Source organism: Megalops cyprinoides, chromosome 17 (assembly GCF_013368585.1).
Source record: "Megalops cyprinoides isolate fMegCyp1 chromosome 17, fMegCyp1.pri, whole genome shotgun sequence".
NCBI classification, from domain to species: domain Eukaryota; kingdom Metazoa; phylum Chordata; class Actinopteri; order Elopiformes; family Megalopidae; genus Megalops; species Megalops cyprinoides.
Genome location: NC_050599.1, coordinates 28,509,704 through 28,528,415, shown reverse-complemented (window position 1 = coordinate 28,528,415; position 18,712 = coordinate 28,509,704). Strand labels below are relative to the sequence as shown.

Here is an 18,712-nt window from a genome sequence, read left to right as displayed (position 1 = left end):
AGACATGGGGATGGAGCAGCCTGGGAAATCAAACCTCACAGAACTGCAGCCAAAAGCGTTCATCTGGAGCATTTTATTGATCCTGGATCTGTCAGGTATCAATGAAAGAGGGAACAGGAGGACAGCGTGCACTTTTCAACTCCCAGTGTACACGTGCATACAGGCCACTTAAGAATGTATTAAACTAGCAGTAAAATGCATTTACAAGGGCCCTGCGGAGCCAGATGTATCTGCCCAATCTCACCAAGACGGCTGGTAAGGGCGGCAAGAAGTGCAGAAAGTCCAGGAAGGAGAGCTACGCTATCTAAGTGTACAAGGTATTGTATTGTAACCCCAACCCCAACCCCAACTCTAACCCTAACCCTATCCCTATCCCTAACCCTAACCCTAGCCCAAACCCTAATTTTGATTTTAGCCATAGCCCAAGCCCTAGCCCTAACCCTAACCCTAACCCTAACCCTGACCCTAATTTTGATTCTAGCCCTATCCCTAACCCTAACCCTAATTTTGATTGTAGCCCTAGCCCTAATTTTGATTGTAGCCCTAGCCCTAGCCTTAGCCCTAACCCTAACCCTAACCCTAATTTTGATTCTAGCCCTAGCCCTAACCCTAACCCTAACTTTGATTCTAGCCCTAGCCCTAGCCCTAACCCTAACCCTAATTTTGATTCTAGCCCTAGCCCTAGTCCTAGCCCTAACCCTAATTTTGATGCCCTAGCCCTAGCCCTAGCCCTAGCCCTAATTTTGATTCTAGCCCTAGCCCTAGTCGTAGCCCTAACCCTAATTTTGATGTCCTAGCCCTAGCCTTAGCCCTAGCCCTAACCCTAACCCTTTTTTCCTCTGATGAAGCTGAGAAGCGAAACGTTAGGAAGGATTGTGTTCTTAAGCCTTGAAAAGCAAATAATTTGGACAAAGCTGTGTATGTTTTTAAGAGTTTTTAATTTTTTTAAAAACAAATAAATTACAATTTTAATCTGATTAGTCACTTGAGGTTCCCCCACCGCCTGCAAAGAGAAGAAAAATTAGAAACAAATAAACAACTGGACAAGGCCTGAAGGCCAAGGCCTACCGGACTCTCCAGGCAACAGTGGATTCCGTACCAGGACCAAAGAACTTGCAAGGGAGCATTGCTCACCCTCTGCTAACCATCTTTTGTGGTTTTTCCCTAAACTTTATGCCACGGACGGAAGCAACTTAAAGCCACCGCTGGACCATGCGCCAAGGCAATCTTCTCTCCACATCCTCCAGCTGAACGGAGAAAGGGCGGGTGAGATCTCCTATACGGGAAATTTGTTCTCTCTCCACTGGGGTGTTGGGTTCCTATAACTAATTAGATTAAAGCTGAATATGTTTTTACAGAATAGATACATGGCTTTGGCCAAAGCTCAAGGTGGAAACACTAGTGAGGCTGTATATGCTACTCTCCCTCTCCCCCCCTCTCCCTCTGTGGTTTCTGCTCCCTTAGCACGGGCCCAGGTTAACAAACAACAGACCAAAGAATACTTCAAGTTGATGCAAGCAATTCATCATGTACAAATAATGATTGTGAGGCAATGGAATCTAAATCATTCCCTAAAGGAATGATGAAGCAGGTTAACAAACTAACTGAGTTTATAAAGCCGCCTTCTCCCTCCGATCAGACAAAATGTAAAGTGAAGGAGAACACCCTAAATTGGATGGAGAATAATATGAGAATACTACAGGTACATTATGATGGTGTAATAGCTACAATTACTCAGTCTCTGGGACCTTTTGATGAAGAGGACTTCAATATGGCTATAGTGTGGGCCAAGGCCCGCTACAAACACAAATTTAATAAGAGAATCGCTGAACAAGTGATGAAATTGCTTGCACCTCAGGTCAAGGGGACACATTCTGAGGATGATTCCTCCTCATTTATCCCAGTTACGCAGACTCAGATGAGGCCTTATCAGACTACTGAAACTGTGCCCCCACCCTTTAATGCTCCCACTTATGCCCAGTTAGTTGCAGGCCTACATGGTACCATGGCCGGGCCTACCTCCCCGGAACATGCTGTGGTAACACATACAGTACAGAGGAATGACATGAAAGACCCTGTGGAAGGAACACAAATACTTACCGTGGCTGATGGTTCAACTGTGTGTGGGCCACCTGGAGACCAACTGAGAACCCTGAAAGAGAAAACGAACATGTTAGTACAAGCAGAGATACATCATCGTTTGGTCAACAGTAATTTGAAAGCACTTACCTGCAATTTGGATCCTTTTACAAATAGAGCAGGGCCCCAGCGGGCCTTGAGTATTCAATCCCCCAGCTCTGGCCCCACTCAGCTGAATGTATCAGTACACTCACCTGTTGCTCCAGATGGGAACCGGGAGGGCCGGGAAATAGGGGAGGGGGAGGTGAACCTGGGGAGAAATTTGAACAACGAAATGGTTTTGTCTGAGAATGTTCCTGGGAAATCTACTGTTTGTGGTAGGCCAAGCAATGTCAGTGTACATACAAATGATATCATTCTGGTTTTATCACCAACAGGAAGGTCTAGTTCGACCAGACCCCAATCTCCGATACAGCATTTAAGCGTGGTGGGGGGGGGGACCTCTCCCGGATTCTGTGACCCTAGGGGACATGCAGGACATGATGAAAGGGGTAAATAAAGGGCAAAATCCCATAAATCAACCCCGCTCTGAGTCCTCCCCTCAAACCCAGAAGGGGCCAGTTCCGGAGAGGGCCCCCATATTCTTTCCGAAAGCCCATCCACGCTCAGAACGTAAAGTCCATGAGTGGCGGTTTGTAGCTGAGAAACCGATCATTTTTATTGGGGACTCCAATCTAAAGAGAATCCCTTCCTTTAATAATGAACAAATACAAATTGATAGCTACCCGGGGGGCACTTTTTATCATATAAATGGGGTGCTGAGAAACTGTCTGGTCTCTTTGTCTTCACAGAAAGTAATTCTTTCTCTAGGCATCAATAATAAAGGTCAGGACCCTAGGAAGACAGCGATTAAACAATTACAGCAATTGCTCAATACGGCACAGAGAATTTTCCCAAACGCGACTTTGTTTGTACCTGTAATCATGTTTTCTCCGAATCTGACAGTAGTCCAACCTGAAAGTAATTAATAAATACATTGCTACGTACTGTACAACGCTGTTGGAGATACATAACAGCTCTTTTTTTACTACAGGCGACAATATCCACTGGACCCCGACTACGGTGAATAGAATATTCCAACACTGGTGTAGACAGTTAAACTATTAGGGGGGGAGAAACACTCTCTCCCCTCTTGTCAGAACATAGCAATGTGCTTAACCTGTCACTTACCTTTCAGCTTTCGGAGGCACAGGTGGAAGTGTTGGAGAGAGGCCTAACATTTATTCCTCTCCCCAACCGGGATGACCAGCGGGACCTCTACAGGGACGTCCATGCCTATCATAGACGGATAAAACTAATTGATTATTTTGGTCAGGATAACCAGTCAGATAATCTCTCCGTGGCACAGAGGGCGGCCCTTAAGGAGCTCTCTAAGAACAGAGAGATTATCATTAAACCTGCTGATAAAGGGTCAAAAATAGTCATTATGGACAAACAGCAATACCTTTTGGAAGCTAACCGACAGCTCTCCAACACAAAGCATTATATGCCCATACCTGCATCCTTGCAGCTGCAAACACAAAAAGAAATTCAGGTTATTATACGGGATTTATATCACAAGAAGTACATCAATCTCAAACAGCGAGACTTCTTACTAGGTTCAGATACACCTAGGAATAGAATATTTTATTTATTACCTAAAATCCACAAGGATCCGGAGACATGGACTGTCCCTTGCGAGGTCCCGCCTGGACGCCCCATCGTGTGTGACTGTGGGAGTGAGTCGTACAATATTGCACAGTATATTGATTATTACCTGAACCCTCTGTTGCATGGTCATCCGAGTTATATTAAAGATACGTACGAAGTTAAAGATATCATTGTAACTCCGATACATATTTATTTACAATTGATGTGGACAGCCTATATACAAATAATGATACGGAGGCTGGACTACAGGCGGTGAGCAACATACTTTTAGGAAATGCAGATCCTTCGCGGCCGGATGAACAACTGCTTCAACTTTTGCACATCAGCCCGACAAAGAACGATTTCATCTTCAATGGGGAACATCACTTACAGATATCGGGAACGGCCATGGGCAAGAAGTTCGCACCGGCCTACGCAGACATTTATATGGCCGAATGGGAAGTGGGTGCGTTGGCTAAGTGCCCACTCTTGCCCAGGGCCTATTACCGATACTGTTAGCGCCGGTGATCGGGACACAAACGCGGACCGCAGGATTCCGGTTCCGGGCGATTATTTGAAAGGGACATGCAGGGTTCGAAAGACAGAGAAGCAGTCCGGGGGCAAATCCAAAGTCGGGAGTCAGGGAGAACAGGGTCAGGAATCAGGCAGGTGAGTGGTAGCGATCAGATCCAAACAGCAGGCAGGAATCGTGGTCAGGAAACAGACAGGATCGGCAATGTAGCAGTAAATCACAAAAAACAAAGCGCGGGGACGAGACAGGTGAAACACACTGAAACGAACTAGCAACAACACAGAGACACACAGGGAAGATATAGGGCTGGGTAACGAGGAGATGGGAAGCAGGTGAGCAGGCAGGCAGGTGCAGGCAATGAGGGAATCAGGTGGGCGGGGACCAGGTGGGGAGCAGGGCGGGGCAGGAACACAAGGAAAACAAAAGCACAAGGACAGGGAAAACAAAAACACCGCGGCTTAAGGGGGCGGAGCCCTGACAGATACCTGGATGATATCTTTGGTGTTTGGCCTTACAGTGTACGGGAATTTGAAGAATTTTTTCAGATATTGAATACACATCCCTCAATAAAACTAAAATATGAATTACATTCGAAGTCTGTGAATTTTCTGGACACTACAGTTTTTTTTGGTTTGGCACAACCGGCTAACTCTCGCTTAGCCATGAAGGTATATTTCAAAACTACAGACATGCTCTGCTACACAAACAGAGCTACCATCCCAAACACACATTTAAAGGCATAGTTAAATCTCAAATACTTAGATTTCACAGAATATGTACCTTCAGTGAGGATTTTGAAATCGCGCTACGACGCAGAAGCGCTACGACGCAGGGGATATTCTAAGAGGCTGCTAAGGTGTGCTAAAGCTGAAGCTGTATCAGGCCGAGCACTTGGACTGTGTAAAGAGGATACAAACATCATTCCTTTTATTACTACCTTCTCGGAGTCCAATAAAGCATTGATTGGGAAAATTAGGAACAACTTCGCCAATGTGCAGAGTCATTTACCATCGCTCCGGACACACAGGATAATTGCAGCCTATAGATGGAATAAAAATCTGAAGGATCTTTTAGTACGCTCAGGGTTACCAGCGAAGATGGAAGACTCACAGGTACAACTCCGCAGGTTTTTTCAATTCAGGTCTTTTTTGGTGAACAAATGGGGAGGAGGCACCGGTGTGGAAAAAGGTATTGATAACAGACAGGAATGTGGTCTATGTAATTGCCTGCAGCACCTGTGGTAAACTTTATATAGGGGAGACACAGCATACAATACTGGTGCGATTAAAACAACATCTTTACAATAGATGTTATAATAATTCGCAAATTCCATTTACAAACAGAGTTGACTTACCATTTCCAAGTTCATCCAGTTTCAGACTTGAGGGTGTCGGGCCTGGACACCAATCCGGGGTGGTCTAATGGGGAGAGAAAAACAATAGAGAGAAGGTGGATAACAAAATTGAAAACAGTTGCACCTTGGGGACTTAATGAAAGGGGTGGATAGAGTGGGAGGGTAGTCTCCCCCTGGTGGGGTGAGGTGGGGGAGGGAATGAGCACTTTTTGGATATGGGGGGGCCAGGATGGGGAAAATAATGAATTGGTTTTGTGGTGACTTACGTCACATGTAAGATGAATAAAGAGTGTCGCTTTTAACCATCCTTATATTCACGTATGTGTCTTTATGGAGATATATATAGATATATATGTATATATATATGTGTGTGTGGGAATGTGTGTATAAATGACCACATAATATATAAAAAAATGCATGTTTTTAAGTACTTATCTATAACAGCAGCACTTCTATCCTGGAGCCCCCATATATGAATTATTTAATATGAGAATTCCTCCCCTCCTTGCTCCCTCCTCTGGCGAGTAACTGATCCCCCGCCCTGGCCGGAACTTCATTCTTACGTGGGGCCGTGACTCACACCCTGACTCTAACCCTTACTCTAACCTGGGCCCTAACCCCAACCTTAACATCGATGGGGGCCCGAACCCCGATGGTAATCTAGGCCCTACCTGATTATGACCCCAAACCCTAATCTGGGCCCTAACTCCAACCAGGACATGACTCTAGCCTCAACCCTAGCCATGCCCTGACCCCAACCCCAACCCTGACCCTAACCCCAAGCCTAATTGGGGCCCTAACCCTAACCCTAACTGTAGTTTGGGGGCCCCAATTCCAACCCTAACCCTAACCCCAACCCTAATGGGGGCCCTGACCTTAACCCTAACCTTGGTTTTGGGCCCCCAACCCCAACCCTGACCCTAACCCCAACCCTAATTAGGGCTCTGATGCTAACCCTAATTCTAGCTTGGGCCCAAACCCTAACCCTAATTGGGGCTGGAAGCCCAACCCGTGCTGGGACAATAACCCTAGCCCTAAGGCTAAGGGCAATTCCTTTTTTTGGGGGTAAAATGCAATAGGCCAGAGCGCTAAAGAGCTTTGTGCTCTTTTTCAAAACTATAATTAACTAAAATCCTAACCCTAATTTTGATTGTAGCCCTAGCCCTAGCCCTAACCCTAACCATAACCCTAATTTTGATTCTAGACCCAGCCCTAACCCTAACCCTAACAAAATGTCAAACTTTTAACCTATTGGGGTTTTTGGGGACTTTGGGCCTCCAACTAAAAGGCCACATAAGGCCGATCCAGTGGAGCCACTTGATATTGTAAGTCTTCTTTTTTGGTTTCTTTCTATTTCTTCTTTCTTCCTCTGGGGAAAGCATTTAGTTTATAGTATCAAGTGTGTTGTACCCTGATTACATCTGATAAGGGAAACCTCCTGAATGTAGCACGGTCAAATACTTGGGTGGATGTTTGAAAGATTCTCTAGAACAAAAAGGTAACATAAAGTGACTACTGACACTGACCTTTGCCATGCAGTCAAGTTGGGGGAATCGTTTTGCAGTTTTAGCTAACCTCCCTGAGAATGAAGGGGAAAATACACCACAAGGGTTAATGGTACCAGCTAGGGAGCAGGTAAAAAAAGCTGACCATGTACTAACTAAATGATATTTTAAGTTACTACAGGCGGTACACCATGCTGAGATTGTGGATCAGGTTCTACAAACAGGAATCTATCCTCCAGGTATGCAGAAACAAGCTGGAAAATTAACATCATTTATTAAACCCTCTTCCCCATTGCAGGGAACTTTGGAGAGAGTACAGGGAAATACCCAGATGTGGATGCAAAATAATATGCTGATTTTGAAAGACCACTACGACTTGGTCATTGTTAGCATATTACAAGGCCTAGAGACTTTTGAATCCTTAGCCTTTACTAAGGCCGCCTCTTGGGCAAGAGCTAAATATAAGCACAAACTAACTACTAGCTCTGTTAACATGGTTAAAGAAATGCTCTCTTCTTCCCCCACTACAGCACCTCAGACTGAGAAAGTATCCCCCATAGAGGACTCTACAGGCCCTCCTGCTAAACCCTCTACTGTTGTTGAGGTACAGATACATAATGATGCCCAATTTCTGTCCAATGTACCGGATCTTAATGACAAACCAGGCTCTACTACTGTACAATTAGATGGCAACAGTACAGTCCATAGCCTTCCATCTCCCAGTCTCGCTGCTCAGAATATACCTGCAGAGCACGGGCCCCCTGTTGAAAGGGGCCCAGGTGAGGTTCTACTAGCCCCTGTCACTATCAGGACGGAGAGGAATCACAAGAATGTACCTATGAATTTAACTAGAGAAACCAGAAATAATGTGGTGGTACATATGGCTGATGACATTGCCTCTCTTCCCTCAACAGACACTCCCCAGAATACTCCTCTTCCTGTGTCCACTAATGACAGTCCTACGCTAACTATTGCTCCCAATAAGGGCAGGGGATTGCAAGAAATGATGATGGGTCATACAATCAAAAAGGGATATACCTTTGATGATACCCAATCTGAATCTTCTTCTTCCTCTCCCCTAACACCTACTAGGGCCTTAGCTGTGAAAGCAGAGAATAGCGTGGACACAAGTAATTTCCCAGAACTGCCAATTATGCAAGGGAAATGCCCGAGGAGATACCCTAGGAGTAACAGAAAAATTTATGAATGGGAATTGGATATACAGAAACCAGTTGCGTTCTTGGGGGATTCAAACTTAGGCCGCATCCCACAATGTACATATTCCAACATTCAAATTAATAGTTTTCCAGGGGCTACGTTTTATCACATGTGTGGACCACTTAAGAAATCACCACCTCACCGTGAGACTCAAAAAGTGATCTTTTCTTTGGGGATAAATAACAAACAACAACAGAGAGCCACAGCTGTTAAGCAACTACAGCAACTTTTGAATACAGCACGGGAAGTTTTCCCCAATGCTCAGATTTATGTTCCCATTATTAACTTTTCGGACTACCAGTCCAGGAACAACATAATCTTAGAGCCCTAAATGAATACATCTCCAAGAATTGTACGGCATTGTTAGACCTTCATCCCCTTAGATTTCAGGTTCACCCATATGATCCGATACATTGGACAGGTACCATGGCAGGGAATATATTAAGGTACTGGCTTCAACAGTTAAACTATTAGAGTGGGAGAAGTGCTCTCCCACTCCCCAGTCCTGTAATATCTTGAACCCTTCCTCCTCCTTACAGCTTGGGCCTGCAGAAATCAGCCTCCTGGAGAGGGGACTAACTTTTGTTCCTTCCCCTAGGTCATTTAATAGGGAGGAGCTCATGAGGGATGTCCACGAATATCACCGTAAAATTAAATTATTAGACCGTTTTGGCTACGATAGAACAGTCACTATCACACCCTTTACAGAACCATCTAGGTGGGAACCAGAAAACGGTTCGCTTTCCTCCCCGATAGGTGGATTGCTTCGGAGATATGCTGCTGCCTTGTCCAGATGTTATAGAACCATGCCGATAATTTAACTCCGGCAGAACGTCAAGCAATCCATAGGTTGAAAAACAACCCGGATATAATCATAAAACCAGCTGACAAAGGTTCTAAGATTGTGATTATGGATAGGCAGCAGTACTTCTTAGAGGCTAATCACCAATTGGGAAATTTGAAACATTATGCACTTTTGGAACATTCAAACCAAGCTAATACTCAGAAAATGATTCATCCAATAATTGTGGACTTATATCATACCAAATTCAGATGTTATAGATGTTATATCTACTAGGTCCAAACCCTCTGAGGCCTAGAAAACTATATTTACTGCCAAAAATACACAAAGACCCTAACACGTGGATGGTCCCTCATGAGATCCCCCCTGGGAGACCCATTGTTTCAGATTGTGAGAGTGAGTCCTACCAGGTAGCGGAATTTTTGGATTCATATTTGAATCCCCTATCCCAGAAACACCCCAGCTATATCAAAGACACCTACCATTTTGTGGATAAGTTAAGGAGGATTAAAGCTCCCACAGATACTTTTCTGTTTTCAATTGATACTGATAGTCTGTACACGAACATTGACACTGATCTGGGTCTCAAAGCTGTTAAACAGATCTTGGAACAGCATCCGGACCCGAGACGACCAGACCAACAAATATTAGACCTCCTATAGTTGAGTTTGACGCGGAATGACTTTGAATTTGATGCCAGGTATTATCTGCAGGAACATGGAACGGCAATGGGTAAAAAGTTTGCCCCGGCGTATGCTAACATCTATATGGCAGAATGGGAAAGAACAGTGTTTCCCGAGTGCCCCCAGCTTCCACTGTTCTATTGCAGATACCTTGATGACATCTTCGGCCTCTGGCAGCATTCAAGGGAACAATTTTCACATATCGTTCAAATTCTCAATACTCATCACCCAGCCATTACGGTTAAATTCAACCTCCAGAAAGAAAAGATCGAATTCCTAGACACAGAAATCTACTTCACTCCAACTCCGGAGGGAGGGAAGCTCCTGGGTACCAGAGTTTACTTTAAACCTACGGATACGCATGCTTTACTCCATAAGTCCAGTTTTCACCCTAGGCATACATTTAAGGGCCTAATTAAATCACAATTAATCAGGTTCCACAGAATCTGTACGGACATCTCGGACATAAATAAAGCTACTCGTATTCTGTTTAAGGCCTTACGGCCTAGAGGGTACTCCAGGAGTTTCCTCTGTTCTGTTCAAGTGGAGGTAAAGAAAATGTTGGAAACGGGAGGTGAAACAGACCTTGGCACATCCGAGGACCAGATCATTCCATTCATCACAACATATTCCAATACTTCTGTAAAATTTAACTCAATAGGTAAAACCAATTTTCAAAAATTGCAAGAAACTTTTCCTCCAGTACGCCCATTTAGAGTGATTGCAGCGTACAGGAGGAATAAGAATCTCAGTGATCTGTTGGTACATTCTGCACTTAAATCCACTAATCCAACGATCTCACAGTTCATTACATTGAAATATATTCAGGGTATAGATAACACAGGGTTTCCCATTTGGCAAAGATTCCAGTCATCTACCACGAATGGAGTCTACATAATAATATGCAACCAGTGTCAACTGAAATATGTAGGAGAAACAAAAAACAGCTTTGGGGAAAGGTTACAGCAACATCTATATCAAATCAGAAAGAATACAGTACAGACCCACTTGTACACACATTTTCGCTCACATCCAGTACAAGCACTTAGGATGGCGGGGTTGGAATCAGGAGTACAGTGGACGACTAAACAACGTAAATGGAGGGAAAGGTGGTGAACCCAGAAACTTAACACCTTTTTTCCAACGGGGCTCAATTCCAGGGGGTGATGTACAGGACCTGGGAATCTTTAATAGTGTCTTATGAGGGGACACCTTCAGAATATCATATGCACTTAATTGGAGTATAATATATTGCTGTGGTGATGTCAATTTGTACTATGTGTACTTTGAATGACAAGTTGGGATCCTAGAGGGGACGAAGGGGGTTCTTCTAAAAAAACTGCTTGGCTTCATGATGAACTAATTTGGGGGAAGATCACGAGGAATAATATTACACAGATATAAAGACTGTTATGGTTGGCCAGTCTGTTCAGGATTCAATGACAGGAAATGCATAAGTTTCTTATGAATTGAATGAAGCATGTTGATTGGTGTGGTTTTGGCATGTTACCCTTTTTTTGTGTGGAAAAAAATTTTGTGTGAGCAAAAGAATGTTATAATGTTAAGGTATTTTTTCTGGATGCATGGGCAACATACTAACCAAACACAATGCCTTTTTTTGTATGCACTTATATATAGTCCCTTACGGGACCTTACTCATTAACTATGCGTTCATGCATTGAATTCTGGGAATTGGGGTTAGGGTTAAGGTTAGGGTTAGGGTTCCTCTGACGAAGCTGATATGCGAAACGTTAGGATTGTGTCTTGTTATTTTGAGGTACAAACGATTTGGACAAAGTTGTGTGTTTTTTCTTGTTTTTTAAAAAGGTTTTTTATTAAAAGTTTAAATAAAAAAGTACAATTTTAATCTGATTAGTCACAAGAGGCTTCCCCCACCATCTGTAAAGAGAAAAAGGTGAAAAATTAAACAGCTGAAAGAGACCTGAAGGCCGGGGCCTGTTGGATTCCCCCAGGGGCAGTGGATCCCGTCCTGGGCCAGAGGACTTTAAACTGAGCATTGCTCACTCCCTGGTAACCCATTTTGTGGTTTCTCTCTTAAACTTTATGCCACGGACAGAAGCAACACAAAGCCATCCTGGGACCACATGCCAAGAGAACCTTCTTCTCGCATCCACCAGCCGAAAGGAGAAAGGAAGGGCAGGTCTAGTTCAACCAGACAGACCGATGTCCAGTCTCCAGCACAGCACTTACCCCCGCGGGGTGAGCCTCTCTCTGAATCTGTGACTCTGGGGGAGGTACAGGACATGATGAAAGGGGCAAATAAAGGGCAAAATCCCATGAATCGACCCCAATCTGAGTCCTCCCCTCAAACCCTAAGAGACACGGCCTCGGAGAGGGAGCCTATTTTCTACCCCAGGGGCCACCCACGATCAGACCGCAAACTCTATGACTGGCGCTTTATAGCAGAGAAGCCAATAGTTTTCATTGGTGATTCAAATTTGAAAAGAATTCCCTCGTTTAAGAATGAACAAATTCAAATTGATAGTTATCCAGGCGCCACATTCTACCACATTAATGGCGTGCTCAGAAACTGCCCAGTCTTCCAGTCCACACAAAAAGTGATTCTTTCTTTGGGGATCAACAATAAAGATCAGGATCCTAGCAACAGCAATTAAACAGCTACAGCAATTACTTAACACAGCACAGAGAGTCTTTCCAAATGCAACATTGTTTGTGCCCGTGATTATGTTTTCTCCCAACTTAACAGAGCTGCAGAAGTCTAACTTAACTATAATCAATAAATATATTGCCACGTACTGCACACCTTTATTGGAGATACAAAACAGTTCCTTCTTCACTACAGGTGATAACAATCACTGGACTCCAACCACGGCGAATAGGATATTTCAGCACTGGTGCCAGCAGTTAAACTTCTAGGGGGGGAAAAGCGGTCACGATCTCCCCAACTCTAGGAATACAGCAATGTGCTTAACCTCTCACTTACCTTTCAGCTTTACGAAGCACAGGCGGAAGTGTTGGAGAGAGGCCTAACCTTTATTCCTCTCCCCAACCAAGATATCCGGCGGGACCTCTGGAGGGACGTCCATGCTTTTCATAGAAGAATAAAATTGTTAGATTATTTTGGCTCAGATACTCAGACAGAACAGATACCATTTATCCTCCCGTCATATTGGGAACCAGAAACTGCACAAATGAACCCTTTGATCAGACAGTTAATACGGAAGGACTTAATAACAGTAAAGTCACATACCTGTTCCATAGCCCGTACAGATAATCTCTCTACTGTACAGAGAGTAGCCATTAGGGAACTCTGTCAGAATAGAGAGATAATCATTAAACCTGCGGATAAGGGTTCAAAAATAGTCATTATGGACAAACAACAATATCTATTGGAAGCAAACCGACAACTTTCCAATACAAAACATTATATGTCGGTACCAGTATCTTTACAAACACAAACACAAAAAGAAATTCACACTATAATACAGGATTTGTATTACAAGAAATACATCAATCGTAAACAGCGCGATTTCTTGTTAGGTCCAAACACACCTAGAAACAGAATCTTCTATTTATTACCCAAGATCCACAAAGATCTGGAGACATGGACGGTCCCTCGAGAGGTCCCGCCAGGGCGCCCCATCGTATCGGACTGTGAGAGTGAATCATATAACATAGCACAGTATATTGATCATTACTTTAATCCTTTAGCGCACGGACATCCAAGCTACATCAAGGACACGTACGATTTCCTGCATAAAATTAAGAGCATAACGGTAACCCCTAACACATATCTATTTACGATAGACGTGGACAGCCTGTATACTAACATAGACACAGAGGCTGGGTTACAAGCGGTGAGTAACGTACTTGGAAGAAATCCGGATCCTTCGTGACCAGACGAACAATTGCTTCAGCTTCTGAATATCAGCCTTACAAAAAATTATTTCATATTTAATGGTAAACATTACTTACAGATATCGGGAACGGCCATGGGTAAGAAGTTCGCCCCAGCCTACGCAGACATCTATATGGCCGAATGGGAAGCGGAGGCGTTAGCTAAATGCCCACTCTTGCCCGTGGCCTACTACCGATATCTAGATATTTTTGGTATCTGGCCTTACAGTTTAAAAGAATTTGGAGAATTTTTTCAGATGTTGAATACGCACCATCCTTCAATAAAGCTGAAATATGAACTGGATTCGAAGTCCGTGAATTTCTTAGACACCACGGTCTTCTTTACCTCGCAACAGTCAGCTAATAGCAAATTGGCCACGAAAGTTTATTTTAAAAGTACGGATACTCATGCTTTGCTACATAAACAGAGCTATCACCCTAAACATACATTTAAAGGCCTAGTCAAATCACAGATACCCAGATTCCATAGAATATGTACCTTCCAGGAAGATTGTTTAAAGCGCTGCGAGGCAGGGGGTACTCAGAGAGGCTATTAAGATATGCAAAAGCTGAAGTTTTAAAAGGCTTGGTCCAGGTGCAAAGGAAGGAAGAAATGAACATCATTCCCTTTATCACCACCTATTCAGAGTCCAACATTGATTTCAAAAATTAGGAACAACTTTAGGAATGTGCAGAATCAATTCCTGGTACTTCAGCCATATAGAATAATTGCGGCCTTCAGGAGGAACAAGAATTTAAAGGACCTGCTGGTACGTTCAAGAGTACCGTCGAACATAGATAACTCACAGTTATGGGTCTGTAGATATTTTCAACACAGTTCTTTTCTGGTAAATAAATACAGTGGGGAGGGGGCACCAGTCTGGAAAAGGATATCAATTACAGACAGAAATGTGATTTACGTAATTACCTGCAACACCTGTGGTAAGCTTTATATAGGAGAGACGCAGGATACGATAGCAACACGGCTAAAACAGCACTTATATAACATCCAAAGATTTCATCTACAGACTGAACTTACCAGTCATTTTCAAATTCGTCTGGTCTCTGGTTTAAAGGTGTCGGTCTTGGAAAGTAATCCCGGGTGGTCCAATGTGGAGAGGAGGATGAGGGAAAGAGTGTGGATAATGAAGCTACAAACAATTGCACCCTTGGGGCTTAATGAAAGGAGGGGGTAGGGTAGGGAGGTGGGGCTCCTCCTGGTGGTGAAGGGGGGAGAGGGGGGATTAGCACTTTGTATATGGGGGGGCCAGGAGAGAGGCAATAATGAATTGATTTACCTTTAATGTTTTTTTGATGAATTGGTCACTAATCATGTGAATAAAGCATCCTTTTTCTTTTTCCTTACTTTATATATGTGTGTGTGAATTGGTTGATTTCATTATGCATGTCTTTCAAGCACTTATATTTGACAGCAGCACTTATATGGCGGCCTCTCGTCCTGGACCCCACATATAGATGAATTATTTATATTAGAATTGTTTCCTTTTCCCTTGCTGCCCCCGGGGGAGGCGCGGCCTTCCCATCCTAGCCAGACTCTGAACCCAGTCTAGGCCCTGACCCCAACTCCAGCCCCAACCCTAACCCTAACTTAGATCTTGACCACACATGTGGCCCCAACCCCAACCTGAATTTGGGCCCTGACCCTAATCGTGGCCCTAACCCCAACCCTGTCCCCAACCCTAACTGGGGCCCTGACGGTGGCGGCCCCAACCCTAATTCTAATCCCAACCCTAACTAGGGCCCCAACTGGAGTGGCCCTAGCCCTAATGCCAACCCCAACCCTAACTGGGGCCCTAACCCTAATCGGGGCCCATATCCAACCCTAACTGGGGCTCTGGCTGCTTTGGCCCTAACCCTACTGCTGACCCCAACCCTAATCTGGGCCCTGACCCTAACCGGGGCCCTAACCCCAACCTTGACCCCAACCTTAAATTGGGCCTGGACCGCAACCGTGGCCCTAACTCTAGCCCTAACTCCAGTTGGAGCCCTAAGAACAGGTACAACCCTAGGGAAACATACAATAGGCCAGAGCACCGAAGAGCTTTGTGCTCCTTTTTTTTAAAACAACATATAACAAAACAACCTAACCCTAACCCTAACCCTAACCTTAATTTTGATTCTAGCCCTAGCCCCTCCCCTAACCCTAACCCTTATTTTGATTCTAGCCCTAGCCCTAGCCCTAACCCTAACCCTAACCCTTATTTTGATTCTAGCTCTAGCCCTAGCCCTAGCCCTAGCCCTAACCCTAACCCTAATTTTGATTGTAGCCCTAGCCCTAGCCCTAACCCTAACCCTAAACCTAACCCTTATTTTGATTCTAGCCCTAGCCCTAGCCCTAACCCTAATTTTGATTGTAGCCCTAGCCCTAGCCCTAGCCCTAACCCTAACCCTGATTTTTATTCTAGCCCTAGTCCTAGTCCTAGCCCTAGCCCTAACCCTAATTTTGATTGTAGCCCTAGCCCTAGCCCTAACCCTAACCCTAACCCTGATTTTGATTCTAGCCTTAGCCCTAACCCTAACCCTAACCATAACACAGAAAGAAATATGTAGTATTGTACAGGATTTATATCATGAAAAGTACATTAATCAAAAACAGAGGAATTTTCTTATGGGACTAGATACACCTAGAAACAGAATATTTTACTTACTGCCAAAAATCCATAAAGAACCGGAGGCATGGACGGTCCCTTTTCAGGTCTCGACTGGACGGCCAATTGTGTCCGATTGTGGGAGCGAGTCCTATAACATAGCACAATATATTAATTTCTATCTGAATCCCCTGTCTCATCAGTATGTAAGTTATTTAAAAGATACGTATGATTTTCTGGAGAGGATCAAACAGGTACAGGCACCTAGAAATGCTTACCTTTTTACTATAGATGTGGAAAGTCTGTACACTAACATTGACACGGAGGCGGGGCTGCAGGTGGTAAGAAATATTTTCACGAAACCTGGACCCCTCCAGACCAGATGAACATCTCATCCGTTTATTGCACATCAGCTTAACAAAGAATGATTTTATGTTTAATGATAAATTTTACCTGCAGATATCGGGAACAGCCATGGGTAAGAAGTTTGCACTGGCCTATGCAGACATCTATATGGCGGAGTGGGAAACGGCGGCCTTGGCTAAGTGCCCCTTCTTGCCCATGGCCTATTACAGATATCTCGATGACATATTTGGAGTATGGACACATAGTCTCCATGATTTCGAACAGTTTTTTCAGATCCTCAACACTCACCATCCTTCCATTAAATTGAAGTATACGTTGGAGCGGGAGTCAGTCAACTTCCTGGATACCACTGTCTTCTTCTCTTCTCCCACACAAACAACCCATAGACAGTTACTAACAAAGGTTTATTTCAAGGACACAGACACACACGCATCACTACACAAACATAGTCACCATCCAAATCATACCTTCAAGGGGCTGGTGAAGTCTCAAGTCCTCAGGTTTCATAAAATATGTTCCCTTCGGAGTGACTTTGAGGCGGCTACCACAACCTTGTTTTCAGTCCTGCGACGGAGGGGGTACTCCAAAAGATTCCTGAGGTATACGAAAACAGAGACTCTAAAAGAATTAACAATGAAAACGAATAAACATAATAAATTGGTTCCATTAATTGTTACCTTTACAGAATCAAATAAGACCTTGGCCACAAAATTATATATTATATAATATTATATAATATTAAATTAAGAATATTTCGCCTACAGAGAAATATTCCACAATTGCAATCCTTTAGGATGACTGCGGCCTACAGAAGGAACAAAAATCTGAAAGATATGTTGGTGCGTTCTGCAATTTCCTCTAAGCTCAAGACTTTTAGCACATCGTATCAGGAGTATTTCTCACCCTTAACTTACATTACAAACAGATACAGCAACACTTCAGCACCAGTATGGAGGTCAATGACTTTGAATTCAGAAAATTTAGTGTATTTAATTACGTGTAGTCTCTGTGGAAAACTATCTGTTGGTGAAACTCGGGCCAGCTTGCTAACACGACTCAAACAACATGTATACAATATAAGACGATACCACATACAGACAATACTCACCAGTCATTTCCAGTCACATCCCCTCTCTGGTCTGAGGATTTGTGGCCTAGAGGGGGACCCCGCGTGGACCAGTGGACGGAGGAGGAGGGTGGAGCGTAGATGGATAATGCGGCTGGGAATGGTGGCACCTAGGGGACTTAATGAAAGATAGGGTGAGGGGGGAGAGAGGGGGGTGATTGTCTCCGGGGGGATTTGAAAAAATGGATTTTAATTAAGACTTTTGGTTTTAAAATGAGCATTCTTATGGTTATACTTATCATATTGATTATGAATGTACCACCACCATAAGGGGCATTAAAGTATTTATTATTTTATTGATTGTTAAAATTATAGTGATTTAAAATTCTCCTTCATACTTACCTGGGTTTGGAGATGAAGTTGATCCTCTGACTCTTGATAGCACTTGAAGACCTAATAAAGAATGACACAGGATGAATTATTTAGCGTGTCCTTCATAATGTGGTATGATTTGGTTTCTTACCTGCTTTGATGATTGATGATGATTGTCCCTTTTTCTATATATGCATGCCCCACTTTTAGCACTTTCAATGCATTAGCACTTATGTAGAGGCCCCACTTCCAATGTCCAAGAAAGCTTGATGAAATCTTTTCCCGGGTAAGTGAATCACAGCCAGGGGACAAGATGATTGTTGCACGCTTGACCTGTGATGTGGAGAACAAGGAGTTTTATAAGGGCGTTTTTTCCCCCACCCGGAGTCACTACACCCTCTGGACCTTCTTATTATATATAGTAGGCCACCTTACCTGCATGTCCTCCTTTTGATGTTATGGGCCCGAACCGGCTGCAGAGTCCGTTGGGCCTCCGGTCCTCTTCTTTCCTACTGCTGTACCTGTACCACAATTATACTAACATTCCCTTAACCTCAA

The 18,712-nt window shown here is 43.8% G+C and overlaps 3 long non-coding RNA genes across 4 annotated transcripts; all 3 read right to left on the bottom strand.

Annotated features, from left to right (window-relative positions):
- Window positions 1-2,348: 2,348 nt before the first annotated feature.
- LOC118791770 lies at window positions 2,349-4,362 on the bottom strand. Its single transcript, XR_005005570.1, has 4 exons — window positions 3,777-4,362; window positions 3,636-3,649; window positions 3,310-3,414; window positions 2,349-2,389 (listed from the first exon to the last, which is right to left on the bottom strand). It is a non-coding gene; the product is annotated as an uncharacterized LOC118791770 (long non-coding RNA).
- Window positions 4,363-5,140: 778 nt separating this feature from the next.
- LOC118792557 lies at window positions 5,141-16,761 on the bottom strand. Its single transcript, XR_005005604.1, has 6 exons — window positions 16,629-16,761; window positions 16,411-16,501; window positions 14,781-14,958; window positions 13,424-13,496; window positions 13,095-13,154; window positions 5,141-5,718 (listed from the first exon to the last, which is right to left on the bottom strand). It is a non-coding gene; the product is annotated as an uncharacterized LOC118792557 (long non-coding RNA).
- Window positions 16,762-17,003: 242 nt separating this feature from the next.
- LOC118792556 lies at window positions 17,004-18,712 on the bottom strand. 2 transcript variants are annotated; one of them, XR_005005603.1, is made up of 6 exons: window positions 18,590-18,712; window positions 18,306-18,487; window positions 18,185-18,235; window positions 17,825-17,960; window positions 17,184-17,310; window positions 17,004-17,077 (listed from the first exon to the last, which is right to left on the bottom strand). It is a non-coding gene; the product is annotated as an uncharacterized LOC118792556 (long non-coding RNA). The 2 variants fall into 2 exon arrangements; XR_005005602.1 differs by having other exon boundaries at window positions 18,306-18,712.